This window comes from Tenrec ecaudatus, chromosome 2, assembly GCF_050624435.1.
Source record: "Tenrec ecaudatus isolate mTenEca1 chromosome 2, mTenEca1.hap1, whole genome shotgun sequence".
NCBI lineage: Eukaryota > Metazoa > Chordata > Mammalia > Afrosoricida > Tenrecidae > Tenrec > Tenrec ecaudatus.
Window position 1 is genome coordinate 174,721,823 of NC_134531.1, and position 18,716 is coordinate 174,740,538.

General features: G+C 39.6%; 1 non-coding gene across 1 annotated transcript; it reads left to right on the plus strand.

The window, feature by feature from the left end:
- The first annotated feature begins 18,111 nt into the window (after window positions 1-18,111).
- Window positions 18,112-18,246, plus strand: LOC142441551 (small nucleolar RNA SNORA9). The gene has a single exon (XR_012782922.1). It is a non-coding gene; the product is annotated as a small nucleolar RNA SNORA9 (small nucleolar RNA).
- Window positions 18,247-18,716: the final 470 nt, after the last annotated feature.

Here is an 18,716-nt window from a genome sequence, read left to right on the forward strand (position 1 = left end):
TCCATGTCCAGATTAAAACTCTCATAAAACTGTAGTTATGTTTTCAGAAAGTAATTTTTATAAAACCCACCCCTGAATGTATGATATTTTCTTATTTCTTCTAATTTATTTTAAAAATATGTTGTGGATATGTTTTTAAGTTATTTTAATATAATGTGGTAATTGAGTGATTTTATGTCAACTAGACACTCCTGGCTAGAGGTAGAGCCAAACCTGTCAATCAGGACTCAATCTGATGCTGTCTCCATGGGAGTGTGACCTTCCCCTTCTCTGTCTCTCTCACCCTTCACCTTCCTGCTTGCTGGCCACCCTGAAAGCCACCGAAGTCCTACAATGTTTCCACCAACCTTGGATCCAATCTGTACACAGCCATCTATTATCTTCCTTCATTTGGCATCATTTCACGTGGCTGTATGAGTCTGAAGAGGAACTAATGAACTAGTATTAGATTTATGGACTTGAGTTGGGTTTAGCTGTGACATGTTATGGATTTATGATTATTCTTGGTATAAAACTCTTTCACATACATATACACTAATATGAGTGTCCCTGGATTTCTAATCTAGCTGCCCCAATGCAAACAATCTTAGAAATTGTTTTAGTAATAAGTGAATAAAAAGTGAATGAAAGAATATACATGGACAGGTTTTCACCCACAAATTAGCATTTTACAAGATACTGACAAATGTAGTTCTAATAAGCACTATATAAAGTTGAACACACATACAAACACACGCACACACACACAAATGAGTTAATATTTAAAGTTTGATGTTGGACATTTTCCCAGTTCACATTTTCCACACCAGAAAGTTAAGCGGTTTTTTTTTGCCTCGTTCTTGCTCTAAACTCATTTCATAACCAAACAAGCTATTTTATTCAATAAATATTTATAAAGCTCCCTCCTGACATGCACAGAAAGTTGTTGTGTCAGAGAGAAAAGGTTAGCCAAGCTCAATTAGACCAAATGGAATGCCTGAAAGAAAAGAACTGTCATTGGCATTTAAAACATTAATACTGAATTAGACAATGCTGTGCCCTTGAGCAATGGATTGTGCAGCTCTGGACTTGAATTGACAAATCTATCAGGAGCACCTTTCATGGAAATCTCCATGTAGGGGTGCATAGTAGGACATCACATCAAGTGACACATGATTTTGTAAAGATAGAAACAAACAAAATTCATTTCCAGGTAAGAAATGTTATATTTCAGGTTATTCATACAGAACCTGTACTCTTATTTTGAGAGTAATTATTCCTCAAAGGAAGATACTATTTAAGACAGAACAATCTATAAATGATACAAATTAACAACATGCCTTTGGGGGGGGAAATATGCTAATGGAAAACATGGAATATTCATTTTCTCATCTTCTAATCATACTATGAAATAAAAACAAAGATGTTTAATGGTCCCCAGGTTAGTCACTGAAGAATTGTCATGCAAACACGAGATATAAACTCAACTCCAGTAAGACAAGTGAAGGCACTAAGTGGATCGATAATGGAATGCTCTTCTATATAAAGAAAGAGCAAATGAGTCTACAGGCAGCATCTAAAGTTTTGTGAGAAAAGCTCTACTACTTTGTAAGTTAGAAAGAACCAAACTGTAAGCCCATTGTGTCACCTGGGCTGACAAAGAATAATGAAATTGAACTTTATTCATATCAACTTATGTTATATTTGCATAGATATTTCCTTGAGGAGAACAAGGAAACCGTTTTATAGTCATGTGTGGTTGTCTTGTCAGAGATCTCTCTATCATTTTATTAATTAAAGATTTCTTGCTAGAAGGAAGTAAGAGTAATGCTTTTTTCTTAGTAGCAAGTCATCTATAGATAAAATACAACTTATTTATGCATGCTTGGATATACATATATTTTGTATTTTCTAGTTTAAAAGGGTGCTATGGCTTCTTTGGAAAGATTCATTTTTATAGATGAGTCATAGTGAGTAATTGGTGTCTTCAATCTGGTGATCCACAGGGATGCCCTCATATTAGCAATAATCACATATTTACTTTGGCTGTGTCCCACAGGATGTTAAAGAATTGTGTTTCTCAATAGGAAAAAGAAGACAAATAGAAAATATATGGAGGATTATTATTGAGCTAACTTCAATCTCTGGATGCAAATTATAATTATTATTTTTTCTAAAGATCCCAATTATATAATAATTCTTCAGTTTAATATATTTCTTTTGAACATTTGTTCTTCATTCTTAAAATAGTAGTAATGACACCCTGAGGATAGCTATAAAGGAATAAAAGCATGTATCTGAATCAGTTATTATGAATGAATTAATTTCATTGATTTTTTTTGTTGTTTAGGAAACTTCTCACTCAAAACATTAAGAATAAATATGTTCCCTCAACAACAAAAACTATATATATATTGCTAGTTTGAATAATATTCTGCCTAAGCAAAAGGGTCTTAGCAAAATTTTTAAAGATTTAGAGAAGGTGAATAAGATGATCATATTTCAATGGAAATAAAACATTTACTAGATTATTTTAGAGACATATTTAAAAGTCTTTTCTCTAGTACAAGAACAATATGCAGATCATTCTAATTGGCCCTTAGTTGTTAGAAAATTAAAGTTATTCAGTATTTCTCTGTGTCCAAAGACCAACTATTGACTTCTTCTGGGTAAAGATGGATACTTAGACACATGCTAGAAAATTCCTTTTTAAGAAAAAAGATAAAACCAACAACAACAATAAAAATGAAAACAACGGATGCTTGAAATCTTATGACAATGGAATTCTAAGTGGACTAAATCTTCCACATTATGAAGACTGAGTACTGGAAAAAGAAAGACAAAAGAAGGTGTATCCACCATACTGGGAGGAGACTGAAGCATGGAATAAGTCAGTTTTGTTTCATACAGCATTGACTGTAAATAGATTAAATACATAAGTCAGGATAGCCAACTGGAGAAGAAAACATGAGCAATCAGTATCATGTTTAAAATAACCAAAGCTTAGGCACAAAGAATAAAGATGTACTACAAGTGAAAGGATTTTAAAAAAAAGAGCAAATGGCAGTAAAAAGTAGCAGAAGTGGAAAAATTAATATCTGATCAAATAAGCATCAAGGCAAAATCCATCATGAGAGACAAAGAAGTGCATTACATAATGATTAAAGGTATTAAACAATTGAACAAGTATACGTGTGATTAAAATATCATTGTATCAGAAAAACTTCAAAATATATTAATAATACTATTTTAAAAGATGAGAGTAATAGAAAATAAAATAATAATAGTGAAAGTGTTTAATCACTCTTAAGGAAAAGGAGATCATTGGGAAGAAAAGAAGTCACCAAAGAACACAATTAATCAACCTAACCTCTTAGACATACACAGAACACTTCAATCAACAACAGCACAATATCTATTCCTTTCCAGTGTGCATGCCAAAATCCATCTAATAGACAACACGCTAGAGCACAGCGCAAACTATAATGCATTCAAAGACACTGAGATGCTGCAATCATTTTTTGTAAACCACAATGCAATAAATTTAGCAGTCAGCAATAGGAAGAGCAAGGAGGAAAACAGATACATGTAAACCAAACAATACTCCTTGAAAACTACTGGATAGTTGATGAAATAAAGCTTACGTAGTAGTTGAATGATTTTATGTCAACTTGGATATGTAAGAAAATGCATAAGTAAGATTTAACCTGACTGGCAGATGACACCCTGATGATGCCTTCTGGGGCTGTGGCCTTCTTATTTAGGCCAAAACTGTACCCTTCCCTCTCATCTTATGTTCCTGCTTGTTGGGCCTCTGCCTGCCTCCAAAGGCATGTGGGCCACCTGACCCTGAGGGTCGTTGGTGCCTGCCATGTATCACTAACTTTGGATTCATGTGATTCTTCAGACACTAGCTTCTGCTTTTCCTGTATCCTGCTTCACCATTCTTCATGATTGCCCTGTAGCTACTGAAGTCTGAAAAGGCCCTTGGCTCACACTGGATTTTAGACTTGAGTTGAACTGGATTGGTGTATCTTCTTGATATAAAATTACTTCTTGATATTAAATTCATTCCTGTAAAAAGGATGAGTATCATTGCGTTGTTACCTTAGACAATCCAGCCTAACACACATTAAAATTTTCAATTATAGAATGGGACAATAAACTCTTGAACTCACTTTATAAAGCGAGCATATTCTTAATATCAAAATCAGGACAAAACACTACCAGACTAGAAAAGAACAGCCCAGTAATATTTATGAGTATTGGGTCGTTATTAGGTGCTGTCCAGTTTGTTGTTGTTCATAGCGACTGAGTGTACAAAGAGCAAAGACCACAAGCCCTGTGCCAAGGCCACGGTCATTTTTAAAGGTGAGCCGTTTGAAGGTGAGACATTTTTGCAGCCACGGTGTCAGTTCATCTTGTCTAGGAACGTCCTCTTTGGCTTTGCCTCTGCTTTTTCATGAATTCTAGCCACTTCCAGGGGCAGGTTTCTTCTGATAGTATATCCAAAGTACATGAGATGAAGTCTCACCATCCTTGATTAAAAGAAACATCCTGGCTGTCCTTCTTGCAAGACAGATTTGTTTGTTCATTTGGCAGCCCATGGTGTTTCCAATATTCTATGCCAACAGCATATTTCAAATGTATGAATGGTTCTTTTTTCTTCCTATTCAAAGTCCAACTTCACATGCATATGAGGTGATTAAAAACACCATGGATTAGATCAGATACTCCTCAGACCTCAAAATAATTCCTTGCTTTTCAACACTTTACAAAGGTCTTATGCAGAAGATTTGTCCAATGAAATTTATTTTTTGATCTGTTAACTGCTGTTACCATGTACATTGATTGTGGACCTAAGCAAGACAAAAGTCTTTGAGAACTTCAGTCTTTCCTCCATTATCATGATGTTACCTATTGGTCCAGTTGTGAAGATTTGGGCTTTTGTTAACCTACTGAAGACTATACTCCTTGAACTTCATCACTTGGTACTTCAAGTCCTCTTCATTTCCAGCGAGCACTGTTGTTTCACCTGCATGTCATAGGTCTTCCAAGCCAATGCCACATTCTTCTTCCTACAATCCAGATTTTCTGGTTATTTTATCAGCATAGAGATTTGTGATAGTTTTTTTGTGTGTGTGTTAGCATGGCTCCCCTAGGAACATGTGGGTGGATTTAGCTTGTCAACCAGGTCGAAGCTTGTTGGAAGACGACCGAGACAAATGGTTCTCTGGAGTCCAGCCTCCCTCTCTCTGAGTTCACCTTCCTGTTGGCAAGCCACATGGAGCCATGCTGAGACCTGCGGGAGCCTGGGAGAGGTGTCATTTGCCACTAGATCCACAATATTTTGCATCCAATGACCTGTGATCTTCCTGTATTTTGTATCATTGCTGTGCTGTGTGAGTCTGAAGAGGGACTTAGGAACTGGTGTTGGATGTAGGGACTTGATCTGCACTGAGCTGAGATGTTTTATGGAAACACAATTGCTCCTTCATACAACACTCTTTCTTAGACAAACATGAGTGTCCCTGAATCTGTTTCTTTAGCCCATCTGGTCAACATCAGACTGAAGAAGTATAAGGAGAGGGTACAATCATTGAGCAGATCTTGCTAGCGTTTAAGCCCTTGCTCTCTTTACACAACTGACTCTTAATCCATGTACAAATTTTGAACGAGCAGAGTGAAGTGTTCTGGAAGCCCTATCCTTCTCACGGCTGTCAATAGTGTGTTAGGAAACACACAATTTAATGCCTGGATATATTCAGGAAGACAGAAATAAAATTGTTTGTAATTTTCTCTTTCAGCCAAGGTTCATTGTATATCATCAATTATATCCCTTGATGCACATCCTCTTCTGAATCAGGCCTGAATTTCTGTCAACTTCCCACCAATGTACTACTGCAACTGTTGTCAGGTGATCTTCAGAAACTAATGATATTGTTCAACAATTTGTGTATTATGTTAGGTCACCTTTTATGGAATGGGTACAAATATGGATCTCTTCCATTCAGTTTACTACGTAACTGTCTTCCAACTTTATAGGCATACGTCAGTAAGCCCTTCCACTGCTTTATCAGTTTGTGGAAACATTTCAATTGATAGTCCATCAATTCTTGGAAAGTTGTTGCTTTCCATGAAGCTTAGATGTCTTTGTTCAGTGTCATTGATTCTTGATCATGTGCTACCTGTTGGAATGTCAAGTACTGCTTTTTAGTGCATGAATCTGTGCTCCATTTTATTTTTGTATTTTCTTTGTCATTTAATGTTTTTCTCATCTAATCTTTCAATAATGGTGTTTGAGGTTTACCGTACACTGGCTCTGAGTTGACACTAATCCCAGGAGACCCAAATGTTTTGAAGGCCCACCAGTCAGAGTGGGGGCATATGGAGGTCTAGTTATTAATGGAGTTTTAGCTCAGGTACACCTCACAGTGGGTCAAGTGGACCCCTGAACCCATGCAGTCATCATTGTCCTAGTTCCATGACGTGTCATTGGAATAGACATCCTTACTGTGGTAGTTAGTTACATAATCTCTTGTCAATTTGAGACTTACAAGTGAAAGAGTGGAATTTAAGCTGTCAATAAGGTCACAGCTTGATGACCTCATTTGGAAGCACTAAGTGATAAATAGAACACTGAAGGGAGGACACATTCTCACTCCCCGTGACACAATGCAGCTGACAATGGAGCTACGTTAGTGTCCTGATCTGGGGGAACCACGTAGAGACCCCTGCCAGAGCTGATGCTTATACCGCCGCTGGATCCACAATACTTTCCACCCACTAATCTGAGATCTTCCTGCAATTGTTGTCAGTGCATGTGTTGCATGAGTCTGAAGAGGAATACATAGATTGGTATCAGACATATGGGAATTATGCACTTGATCTGGACTGGGCTGGGATATTCTCTCATTAATTAATTGCTCATATGTATGAAGCCCTTTCTTATAAACATATGAGTGTCTATGAATTTGTTTCTAGGGTCAACCCAGATCAACACACTTGGTAACTGACAGAATCCCCATATTAGATCCCTGAAATGTGCAATAAGGGCTATCATTATAGGAAAGGCCAAGCAGACACTATTAGGACTAATATTGCCTAGGAAAATCGTAAACCAAAAGATATACCCCATTCCTGGAGGGACTGCAGAGATTAGTGCCACCATCAAAGCCTGGAAAGATGCAGAAGTGTGAGTTTTACCACATCCCCGTTTAACTCGACTATTGAGTCTGTAAAACAAAACAAACAAATAAACAGATGGATCTTGTAGAATGATGGTGGATTATCATAAACAAAACCAGGTGGTAACTCCAATTGTAGCTGCTGTCCCATATGTGGTTTCATTGCTTGAGTAAATTAATACTTCTCCTGGTATTTTGTAGGAACCTATTCATTTGACCAATGCTTTCTTCTCAATACCAGTCTCAAAGGATCTCCAGAAAGTTTGCCTTCAGCTAACAGGGGCAGCAATACACTTTCACACGTTTTCCCAGGGGTGCATCAACTCTTCTGCCCTGTGCCATAATTTAGTCCAGAGGGACCTTGATCACCTGTCTCTTCCATAGAATGTCACACTGTTCCCTTATAATTGATGACATTATGCTGATTTGACTCACTAAGGAAGATATATCAAAGACTCTAGATCAGCAGTTCTCCACCTGTGCGTCACGACCCTTTTGGGGGTCGAACAACCCTTTCAAAGGGGTCACCTAAGACCATATTTCCCATGTTCTTAGGAACCAAGACATCACTCCTCTATCTGGCTCCAGGTGGGCCCACCCACATGAAGATCTGCCCACATATGGGGTCACCACCACAACACGAGGAATTGCATTAAAGTGTTGCTGCATGAGGAAGTTTGAAAACCACTGCTCTAGATTCATAGGTACAGCATCTGCATACCATAGTGTGGGAAATCAACCCAATGAAGATTCAGGCATCTTCCACCTCATTAAAATTGGCAGGGGTCCAGTGGTGTGGGACATGTCGACACATTCCTACTAATTTGAGGGATAAGCTATTGCATCTGGGCCCCCTCCCCAACAACTAAACAGGAGGCACAAAGCCAAGTGGGCCTCTTTGGATTTTGGAGGCAACATATCCACACTTGGGTGTTCTACCCTGGCATATTTATCAAGGGATGTGAAAGACTGCCCATTTTGAGTGGGGCCCAGAACAATAAAAGTTTCCACAAAAGATTCTGGCTGCCATGCCAGCTGCTTTGCCATTAGGACAATGTGATCCAGCTGGCCCAATGATGCTAGAGCTGTCAGTTGCAGATAGAGATGCAGTATGGAGTATTTAGCAGACTCCTATTGGTGAATCACAGCATAGACCCTTGGGATTTGGGGGCAAAGTTTTGCCATCCTCTGCAAACAAGTACTCCCATTTTGTAAAGAAAACAGTTGTTGTCCTGTTAGTGGGCCTTACTGGAGACTGAATGTCTCACCATGGGTCACCAAGTCACCATGAGTCCTAAGTTGACAATCCTGAACTGGGTATTTTCTGACTCACAGAGTCATAAATCTGGACGTGCACAGTAACACTCCATTGTTAAGTGGAAGTGGTATTTATAAGATTGGGACAAAGCAGGACCTGAAGGTACAAGTAAGCTGCATTAAGTAGTGGTCCAAATACCCAGTATATAGTCCTGTCACAGTCCCTTCCTTCTCCCAGTCTGTACCCATGGCCTCTTGAGAAGTTTCTTACAATATGTTAATTGAGGAACAAAAATCATGCTTGGTTTACTGATGGCTCTGCATGATATGCAGATGTCACTCAGAAGGGGACAACATCCATAGTACATCCCCTTTCTGGGGTCTCCTTGAATGGCAGTACTGAAGGGAAATCCTTTCAATGGGCAGAACTCTGAGCAGTGCACTGGCCCATTCAGTTTGCCTGGAAGGAGAAAGGGCCAAATGTGAGATTATATTCATGGTTAGTGCCTAATGGCTTAACTGGATAGTCAGGGAATTGGAAGGAACATGATTAGAAAATTGGTGACAAGGAGGTGTGGGGAAGAGGTATGTGGACAGACATCTCTGAAAGGGCAAAGAAAGTAAATATAACAGTGTCTCGTGTGAATGCTCACCAAATGGTTACCTCTGAAGAGGAGGACTGTAGAATCAAGTGGTTAAGATGACACGCACTGTGGAGACTATCCCTTCTCTTCCCTGCACCACCTCTGTCATTTACCAAGGGGCACATGAACAAAGTGGGCATGGTGGCAGGCATGGAGGTTATGCATGGGCACAGCAACATGGACTTCCACTCACCAAGCCTGACTTGACCTCTGCCACTGCTCACTGCTGAGTGGCCCAACTGCCAGCAGCAGGAGTCAATACTGAGTCCAAGATATGGTACTTATTCTGCGGGGAGAGCAACCTAGTGGCAGGTTGATTATGTAAAACCATTTCCATCTTGGAGGGGGCAGCATTTTGTTTTTACTGGGATAGACACCTACTCTGGATATGGATTTGCCTTCCCTGAACACAATGCTTCTGCCCAAACTACTATTCGTGGACTTACAGAATGCCTTATCCTCTGGCATGACATCCCACATAGCATTGCTTCAGATAAAGGAACTCACTTCACAACAAATGCAGTGTGGCAATGGGCCCATGTCCATGGAATCCACTGGTCGTATCATGTTCCTCATCATCCTGAAGAAAATTGCTTGATAGAACAATGGAATGGCCTCCTAAAGACACAATTACAGTGCCAGCTAGGTGACAACACCTTGTAGGGGTGGGACAGTGTTCTCCAGGAAGTTATAAATGCTCTAAACCAGCGATCAATATATGGTGTTGTGTCTCCAGTAGCCAGGATTCATGGGTACAGGAACCAAAGGGTAGAAGCTGGAGTGGCACCACTCACTATTACTCCTAGCTATCCACTTGCCATATTTTTGCTTTCTGTTCCAGCAGCCCTATGCTCTTCCAGCCTAGAGGTCCTAGTTCTAAAGGAAGGAAGACTCAAACCTAAAAATCCATCACTGATTCCACTGTACTGGCAGCTAAGAATGGCCTCTGGCCATTTTTGGCTCCTCATGCCTTTGAGCCAATAGGTAAATAAGGGTGTCACTTTAGTGAGTAGTGTAATTGATCCTGATTTCCAAAGGGAAATTGGATTGGGAGGTAAATAAGAATATCCCTGGAATCTAGGAGATCCCCTAGGCCAGATCTTAGTACTACTGTGCCTTGTGATTAAAGTTAATGGAAAACTAAAGCAACTCAATACTGACAAGACTTCTAAGGACCAAAACCCTACCAGGCAGAGAACCATGGCCAGCTGAGGTGCTGGCTGAGGGCAAAATAAATACAGGTGGTCAGTGGAAGAAGGTAGTTCTACCTATCAGTTACAACAATGTGTTCAATTGCAAAGGTGAGATTTGTGATTATTAGTATATCTTCTTTATATATGCTTAATGAATATCTTTCCTTTGTTCATGTCTGTGTTAGTCTGGGTACTTTAGAGAAACAAATCCACAGAAACCCATGTCTAAGAGAGACTTTTATATAAAGGTTAAATGTGCATCAAGAAAACATCCCAACCCAGTGCTGCCAAATCTCACAAGTCCAACATTAACCCATATGTCCAACACCAGTCCACAAAATCCTCCTCCATCTCACAAATCAGATACAATCATGCCGACTGCAGGAGGAAAGCCGAGTTAGTGAATGTGTAAGAATCTCAGTGCTGACAGGGGTCTCCACAAGGCTTCTCCAGCACCCAGAGCTTCATTGGGGTAGGTCCATGTGGCCGCTCCTTGGGGATGTCTCACAGGAAGTGAGCCTTGGAGGCTGAAGCAAAGACCTAGCAAAGGGAGTCACACATTGGCCTGACAATCAGAGAACAAGAGACCTGAGAACTCAAAAGACAAGGCTCACCGAGTCATGTATCCCTCCGCCCTTCAATTCATCGCACACGTGTTTATCAGCCAGGTTGGCACAATAAACTAACTCAATGTGTAATATTACCAGATACAAATAGGTTCAATGTGATTTCATGTATATGTATGCTACCTATACGATATGGGGTATGAGAATAATTTCCTAAATGTTAGGAAATTATACTTGGCTAAAGAATTGTGAATTAGTGACAAGTTGTCAGGGAATGGACTGTGATAGTTTGGTTTACTGTGACTACCAGGTCTCTATAGGAACCTGTGGGCAGAGTTTACTCAGGTTCCAGCTTGACCTTCCACAGCAGGCATCCCATCTCTCTTCCTCGCTGGTGATCTGTCGAGAGTGCTGTTGCTTGAGCTAGTTCTTTGCCTCAAGCATGTGCTGCACTCACTGCCTGTGGGCCAGGCCAACCCCTGAGTCTTGTCACTAGATTTGAGGCGCCTTTTAAACCTGCTTAACCATGCTGTTGGTGCATACATCTCTTGAGTTTCAGATCCAATCAGGGCCTGCTTTGATAAGTTCCAGAGCTACTGACTGTTGATGCCCCACCCTGCTGTCTGCTTCCTGCTGGGCAACCTTGCTTATCTTGCCTGAGGGAAGACTCTGCTGTCTGCTACCTTGACCTTAGACCAGCAATCTGCTGAGTTCAAGGCCCTTCAGTATATTTATTCACTGTTCCACAAAAGTGAGTTGAACCCTCTGTACTGCTATGTGGACTAATTAGCTGTTATATTACTTCTTGTTGCATAAACCTATATATATATATAATCATAAGTTTCCTTGTTATGTTTTTCAAGATAACCCTGCCTAACAAACAATTCTTTCAGTTTTAGATATGGTGAACATGTTCTTCCCTTTTGGTTTTCTAATGCTAAGTCTTTGTAAATTTTATAACAATGTTTTTCTTTGTCTTCTCTACCCTCCCTTTAAAGTTATCTGTTTATTTATTTGACTTCATCATTTCTTCCTTTTGCTTTTGTAGTTAAGAACAAGTTTTAATTTCAAAGACCTGGAAACAACCTAAATTTCCATCAACTGATGAATGGATTAAAAAACTCTGGTATGTACATATAATGGAGTACTATGCAACCCTCAAAAGCTGTGATTAACGCATGAAACACATTGTCTCATGGGAAGAGTATGAGGAAATTATGCTAACTGAAGTTAGCCAAGAACAAAAGGAGAAGTAAAATATTAGTCCACTGAAGTAAGCTCAAAAAGTACAATAGGCATAGAGGATACGCCAATTAAGGCATAAATCCTGGGTTAAGATCTAGGCACTTTGGCCAGGGTCTGAGCCAACTAAGGGCTGCAAATGGCTGCCAGCTAGAAAGGAGAGGAAAGGAGAAGGGAAAGCAGGAAAAGAGAAAAGAAAACTAAGGTGATGGAGAAGAGGACACTAATACACTCACGGGAGGTTATTGTTTGTCTCCACAGGAGAGGGAGAGAGGGACCACACCCCATCCCAGAGCGCCAAGTCTTGAGGGAAATACACTGGCCCGGAGCAGCACTCTAACAGAAAGGACGATGGGCCAGACCCAAGCCGAGCTATGCTGACCCCTCCCCAGAAGAAGAGGGCAACCCTGAATATATAGCCTGGGAGGGAGGTTAGTCTGTCCAGACCACAGAGGACCGAAATAAGAGGGAGAGAGAGAGTGGTCCTCATCATGGCCCACTAAGCCTCAGGGACAACATGCCTGCGCAGAGCAGCCAGGGGATAGGGAGGACTGTAGGACCAGCTCCACCACGAGACACATGGTCCCTCACTGACCCAAACTGCACAGAGTACCGCACTGGAGACATTGTACGGAAAGTATACCTGGTCTGTCCCAAGCACAGTGGGGTGAACTGTAAAGGGAGTGCAACTGGGCAGCAAGGGGAGCAAAGTAACCAAGCCCCCAAGGAATCCTGGAACTAGACTTCTGACTTGGGGGACAGGGTTTGGCACCTTATTAGACTTGGTGAGAAAACATCCATAAGGGTCAGTAGACAGACCTGGAACTATCCCCCCCCCACACACACTTTGATCTATATTATTTTATTTCTTTGTTTTATTATATTTATTTCTCTTTTGCCCTATGTTTATGTATATAAATAGGCAGGACGAACAGTCCCAAGGAGAAAACTACGGGAATGGTGGTTCCAGGGAGACACGAGAGAGGGAGTGACAGGGAGGGGGAATGGGGAGTCAACAAACTCAGATATAAGGGAATAGCAAGAGGTCAAACATTGAATGTGAGGAGGGTGTATAATGCCGGGTGGGGCTTGATCAATAGCAATTCATCTGAGAAGAAATACTGAGAACCAAATGGAGGTTGAGTGTGATAGTGGGATAGGAGAAGGTGAAAGGAAATAGAGGAAAGAAATAGGCGGCAAACGTTATTTATAGTTATAACTATAGGCATGTAAATTATATTAATTTATAATAAAAGGGATAGAGACCAATGTACATATATTTATATGATAAGTATTATGGTAGTTATATAATCATTTGTCAATTTGAGGGCTGAGTGTAGGGGTGGAGTCTAGTCTGTCAATTTGATCACAGCCATAGAATTCTCTATTTGGGTATGGTCTTCCCCTGAGAGTTCTGGGAAATCCTGTATTCCTTCCTGGAGGCAGGAGACACTTCTCTCTCTCTGCTGACTCCCTGTGAGACATCCCAGAGAAGTCACATGGGCCTACCCTGATGCAGCCTTGGGAACTAGAGGAGCCACATGAGACCCCTGCTGGTGATGAGTTGGTTACAATGCCACTGGATCCAAAGACTTTCTACTCACAGGCCTGTGATTGTCCTGTATTCAGTGTCGTTTCTTGTGTTCTGAGAGTTGGAAGAGGACTTTATAACTTTGTATAGGACATATGGATGAACATCAGACTTGTGGCTTATACTGGACTGTGTTGAGATGCTTTTATAATGTACAATGACTCTTATATGAAATTCTTTCTTACACACATATGAGTTTCTGTGGATTTGTTTCTCTAAAGTACCCTGACAAACACAATTATTAACATATATGCTTAGAGAATTTCCTAAATTAATGTTTACAATGTGGAATTTGAATATTTAGGAACTATTGACCTTCCTTCATAAGAATATTTCCTTTTATATTGAAAATTTTAAAGATACTATCCATGGTTAACATATTGATATTAAATTTGACCCAGCCAATGAAAAATAAACAAATTTGCTTTCTTTAGGAAGATTCTTACTTTTCCAGTAATTTGGGGGAAATTATAGCATAGATGATATAAACTTGGTTCTTAAAATTCTGTCCTTACTCTTAAGTTGTTGGTGTTGTTACGTAACATCCAGTCAGTTGCCACTCAATGACTCCATGCACAACAGAACAAAAATCTGTCTAGTCATAAACCATCCTCACAATCATTGCTTTGTTTGCACCTATTGTTGCAGCTATTGTGTCGATATACCTCTTTGTGAATCTTTTTCAATAATGCTCCGCTTTACCAAGCATGACATTCTTTTCCTTGACATTCTCTTCTGATAACACATCCAAAAAACAAGAGATGAAGTCTTCCTATCCTTGATCCTGATGAACTTCCTGTTTATACTTCTTTCCATACATATTTGTATGTTCTTCTTGCAGAATATTTTCAATATACTTTGCCAAAACCATAATTAAAATACATCCATTCTTATTCAGCCTTCCTTCTCCATTATACAAATTTTGCATATATGTATTAAAGAATTGAAAATATCATAGACTAGGTCAAGCACAGCTAGTCTTGAAAGTGCCATTCTGGCTGCTCTTCAATACATTAATGAAGTCTTGTGCATCAGATTTGCTCAGTACGATATGTTGTTTGATTTCACGACTGCTGCTGCCATAAGCATGGAGTATGGATCCAAGCAAAACAAAATCCTTCACAACTTCAATCTGTCTTTGTTTATCGTGATGTAATCTATTGTAGTCCATGAAAGCCATTTAACACCAAGGACAAAATCAAGTTAAACAACAAAATAAAAGTCAAATAAAACTCCGAAATGTTCCATCAGCCTGACCTCTACAGAAGATTCTGGGGAAATTGGTTTGATTTTCTCTTTTTGATAAAGTGTAACACAGCAGGAGTTCCTAGTGCACGTCTTGTCGGAAATCAGAAGCATTGAAAGTACAGCCAGTTGCCTTCAAAGCAATTTGATTTAGGGTCCTGGCAACTTCACATGTGTAAAAGTAGAAATGTGCTCCTTAGATCCGTCAGTACTGCTTTTTAAGAAGTAGATGACCAGACTTTTCTTTTAAGGTGATCATAAGGGGATTTTCCCTCCTACCTTTTATTAGGGGTTTTCAAACGTTCAGTTAGCAGCCCAACACGATAATGCCTTGCACCATCTGGGAGTGGTAACTATGGTAAATAGCAAGACTAAATTGATATGAAGACAGATATGGGGGCATGGGCAAAGCCTCTACTGGTATTATGAGTTTTTATTACAATATTTCTCAGTTTTGAATTGATCAATGATAAAATACGGAAGTCAATGTATCCCATCCTTGTTGTGTTTCTTTCTTTCCATTTGTCAAAAATAGCCCTTTCTCATTGGGAAATGACTTTATTCTTATACTGTTTTATTGAGATTATCCATCATTCTTCCTTCCCTCATATAGTCTTAAATCAGGCTAGTCAGACAATTTATTTTTGGGCTTTGAATATTGAATGGCGTTTTTTTAATAGATTTTAGACATTAGTTCCTAATCCATTGTGTCCTTGTCAAAAAATTTCCCCCACTCTGTCATCCTCTTTTTACTGTTCTGATGATGTCTTGTGATATACCAAGCGTGCTTTTTAATTTTAGTGGGTCCTAGTCATTTTTCTTGTCTTCTTCTGTGTGTGCTTTTTTCATTATGTTTAACTGTGTGTTCATGCCCTGCATTAGACTCATGTTTGTATCCCCTTTCTCATTGATGGTTTGAATAGCTCTGGAGCTAACATTTAGTTTTTAAGTTTAATATATTTTGAGTTCATTTTGTATATGAGGTGAGATATGGATCCTGTTTTATTCTTCTGCCACTGGAGATACAATTTTTCTAGATCCATTTGTTTAAGAGACTGTTACTTCTTCATTTACTGTTTTAAACTGCTTTATGGTACGTTGTCTGTAGGTAGATAAACTCATTTCTGAGTTCTCCCTTCTGTCCCATTGGCGTATAGATCTACCATTTTACAATACCTGACTTTTTTCATCTCTGACTGTGCAATAATAGTGAGATCAGAAATTGAGAGCCCAATTATAAAAAAGTCATTGGGATGTATATCTAAATTGTTTTATATTTACACATTGTTTTCAGTAGTATTGATGTTTTCACAGTATTAGCCCTTTCAATCCATTATGAATGACACATTATTGCATTATGTAAGTCTCTTGATTTCTTATAACAGTGTATCATAATTTTCTTTATGCAAGATTTTGTTTCTATGGTTAAGTTTATTTTTATATTTTATCATTCTTAAATATTCACCACAATGTTGAGTAAAATGGTGATAAAACACATCCTTGTCTGGTTCCCTTTGGCAGGAGACCTGCTCTCATTCCTCCCCATTGAAGAAGATGTTGGCTAGTGATTTTATATATATGGCTTTTATTCTGTTGAGATATTTCCATTCTAGTTCTCATTTACGGAGTATTTTCATCAAGCATGTCTGTTGGGTGATATCAAATACCTGTTCTGCATCAATTCATATGATACTGTAGTTCTTATCTTTCGTTTTATTTATACAGTGGCTTTCATTGATTGCTTTTCCAACGTTGAGCCACCCTTGCATACAAGGTACGAATGACCATATCATGGTATACTATTCTGATATTTTCTGATATATTTTCTTGAGAATTTTTTCATCTCTGTTAATAAGCTGGAATGCACTCAAAGCCATACTTGGGCTATTATGGACTTGTTTTAAGTTTCTTTAGTTTCAACCTGAACTTATATATGAGCAATTGATGGTTTGTTCCACAGTAGGTCTCTTCCTCATTTTAGCTGATTATATTAACTTCTATATTGTCTCTTTCCCCAGATATATTCGATTTGATGTGAGTGTATTTCATCTGGAGAAGTAAACGTGGGTATTCATTGTTTGTGTTGTTGGAAAAAACAGGGGTATTTGCAGTGACAAAGTTTTTGATCGAGCAAAATTCTATCTACATAAGCAAAAGGTGATTAAAGGACAAGAAAGACAGAGATCAAATTGGATGTCAGAAAGAGACTGTTTTTAATCATTTTCTGGGAGTTCTTACAGCTCTTATACCATTTCATGCATCAATTGTATCAAGCATAATTGTACGTATGTTGCCATCATCATTCCCAAAGCATTTTCTACTTGTGCCCTTGGTATAAGCTCCTCTTTTTTCCCTTGTCTCCCTCACCCTCCCACCCTTGCATATCCTTTATCAACTATATATTGTTAATGTTATTTCTTTTTCTTTTTTTTTTAAGCAAAAGGAAAGAAATTTATTTGAGCCCATATGGGAAACCCTGGGGGGGGGCAGCATACCCTACTGTACCCCTATGTCCCAGAGGGACTCCCCTTAAGCCAAGCCCCAAATCCCCAGGACTGGCTGGGGGTGGGGACTGTTAATGTTATTTCATATCTTAAACTATCCATTGTCTTTCTTCAACCACATTTCTGCTATTTGTCCCCTTCTGGGGGGAGGGGGATATATCCAATCTTGTGATGGGTTTCCCTTTTCTCACCCTTCCCCCCTCCAGGACCACCTCCCTACCCTCATGGTATCGCTACTCCCATTACTGTTCCTGAGGGATGTATCTTTCCTGAATTCCGTGTGTCCGGAGTTCTTATCTGTGCCAACATGTGTTCCCTGGTATACCCAGATTTGTAAGAACTGGGTTATGCTAGTGTGTGTGTGGGTGGGGGGCGCGGGGGGGGAGTGTTCAGGAACTAGAGGAATGATATGTGATTCATCTGGGCTATACTACACCTTGGTTGAATCATCCCTTCCTTATACAAGCTCTGTGGGAGGATGTCCAATTATCTGCGGATGGAGTTTGGATCTCCACTCCAACCCGCCCCCCCCACACTATTTCACATCAATATAGTTGTTTGTTTTGGATTTTTTGATACTGGTTGCCTGATCCCATTGACATCTCATGATCACACAGGCTGGTGTGCTTCTTCCATTTGGGTTTATTTGCTTCCCTGCTAGATGGCTTCTTGTTTGATTTCAAGCCTTTAAGACCCAAGATGTTTGCAAGCCTCCAGCGTGCCTGGGTTTGGAGTAACCCTGTGCATTCCTTCAGTGCTTGCAAGAGCAGCTTTGAAGTGGTTTGAGGCCTTGCTCTACAATATCTACAGAGCAAGGTTATAGAAATTTCAGACATTCAGGAAAAGGGGCGGGGGGGTGGAAGGGGGGAGAAATCCCAGAAAGAGCCCCGGTAAGGGTATTGGTTATGTATCGGGCTAATAACCACCAGGTCAGCTGTTCAAAACCACCAACAGCTCTGGCAGAGAAAGATGAGGCTCTATACTCTTATAAACAGTTACCGTCTTGTAAACCCATAGGGGCAGCTTTACTCTGTCCTACAGGGTCGCTGTGAGTTGGTATCTACATAATGGCAATGAGTTTGAGTTTTTTGAAGAAATCCAGGTGCTTTGGAAATCAGAAGACTCTAAATAAAATGATTTACTGTCAATTGTTTTTTGACAAAAAAAAAAAAGACCCAAGATGTTATATATTTTGATAGCTGGACACCATCCACTCTCTTCACTACATTTGCTTATGCACCCATTTTGTCTTCAGTCATTGTGTGTGGAAGGTGAGCATCAAAGAGTGCCAGGTTATCAGAACAAAGT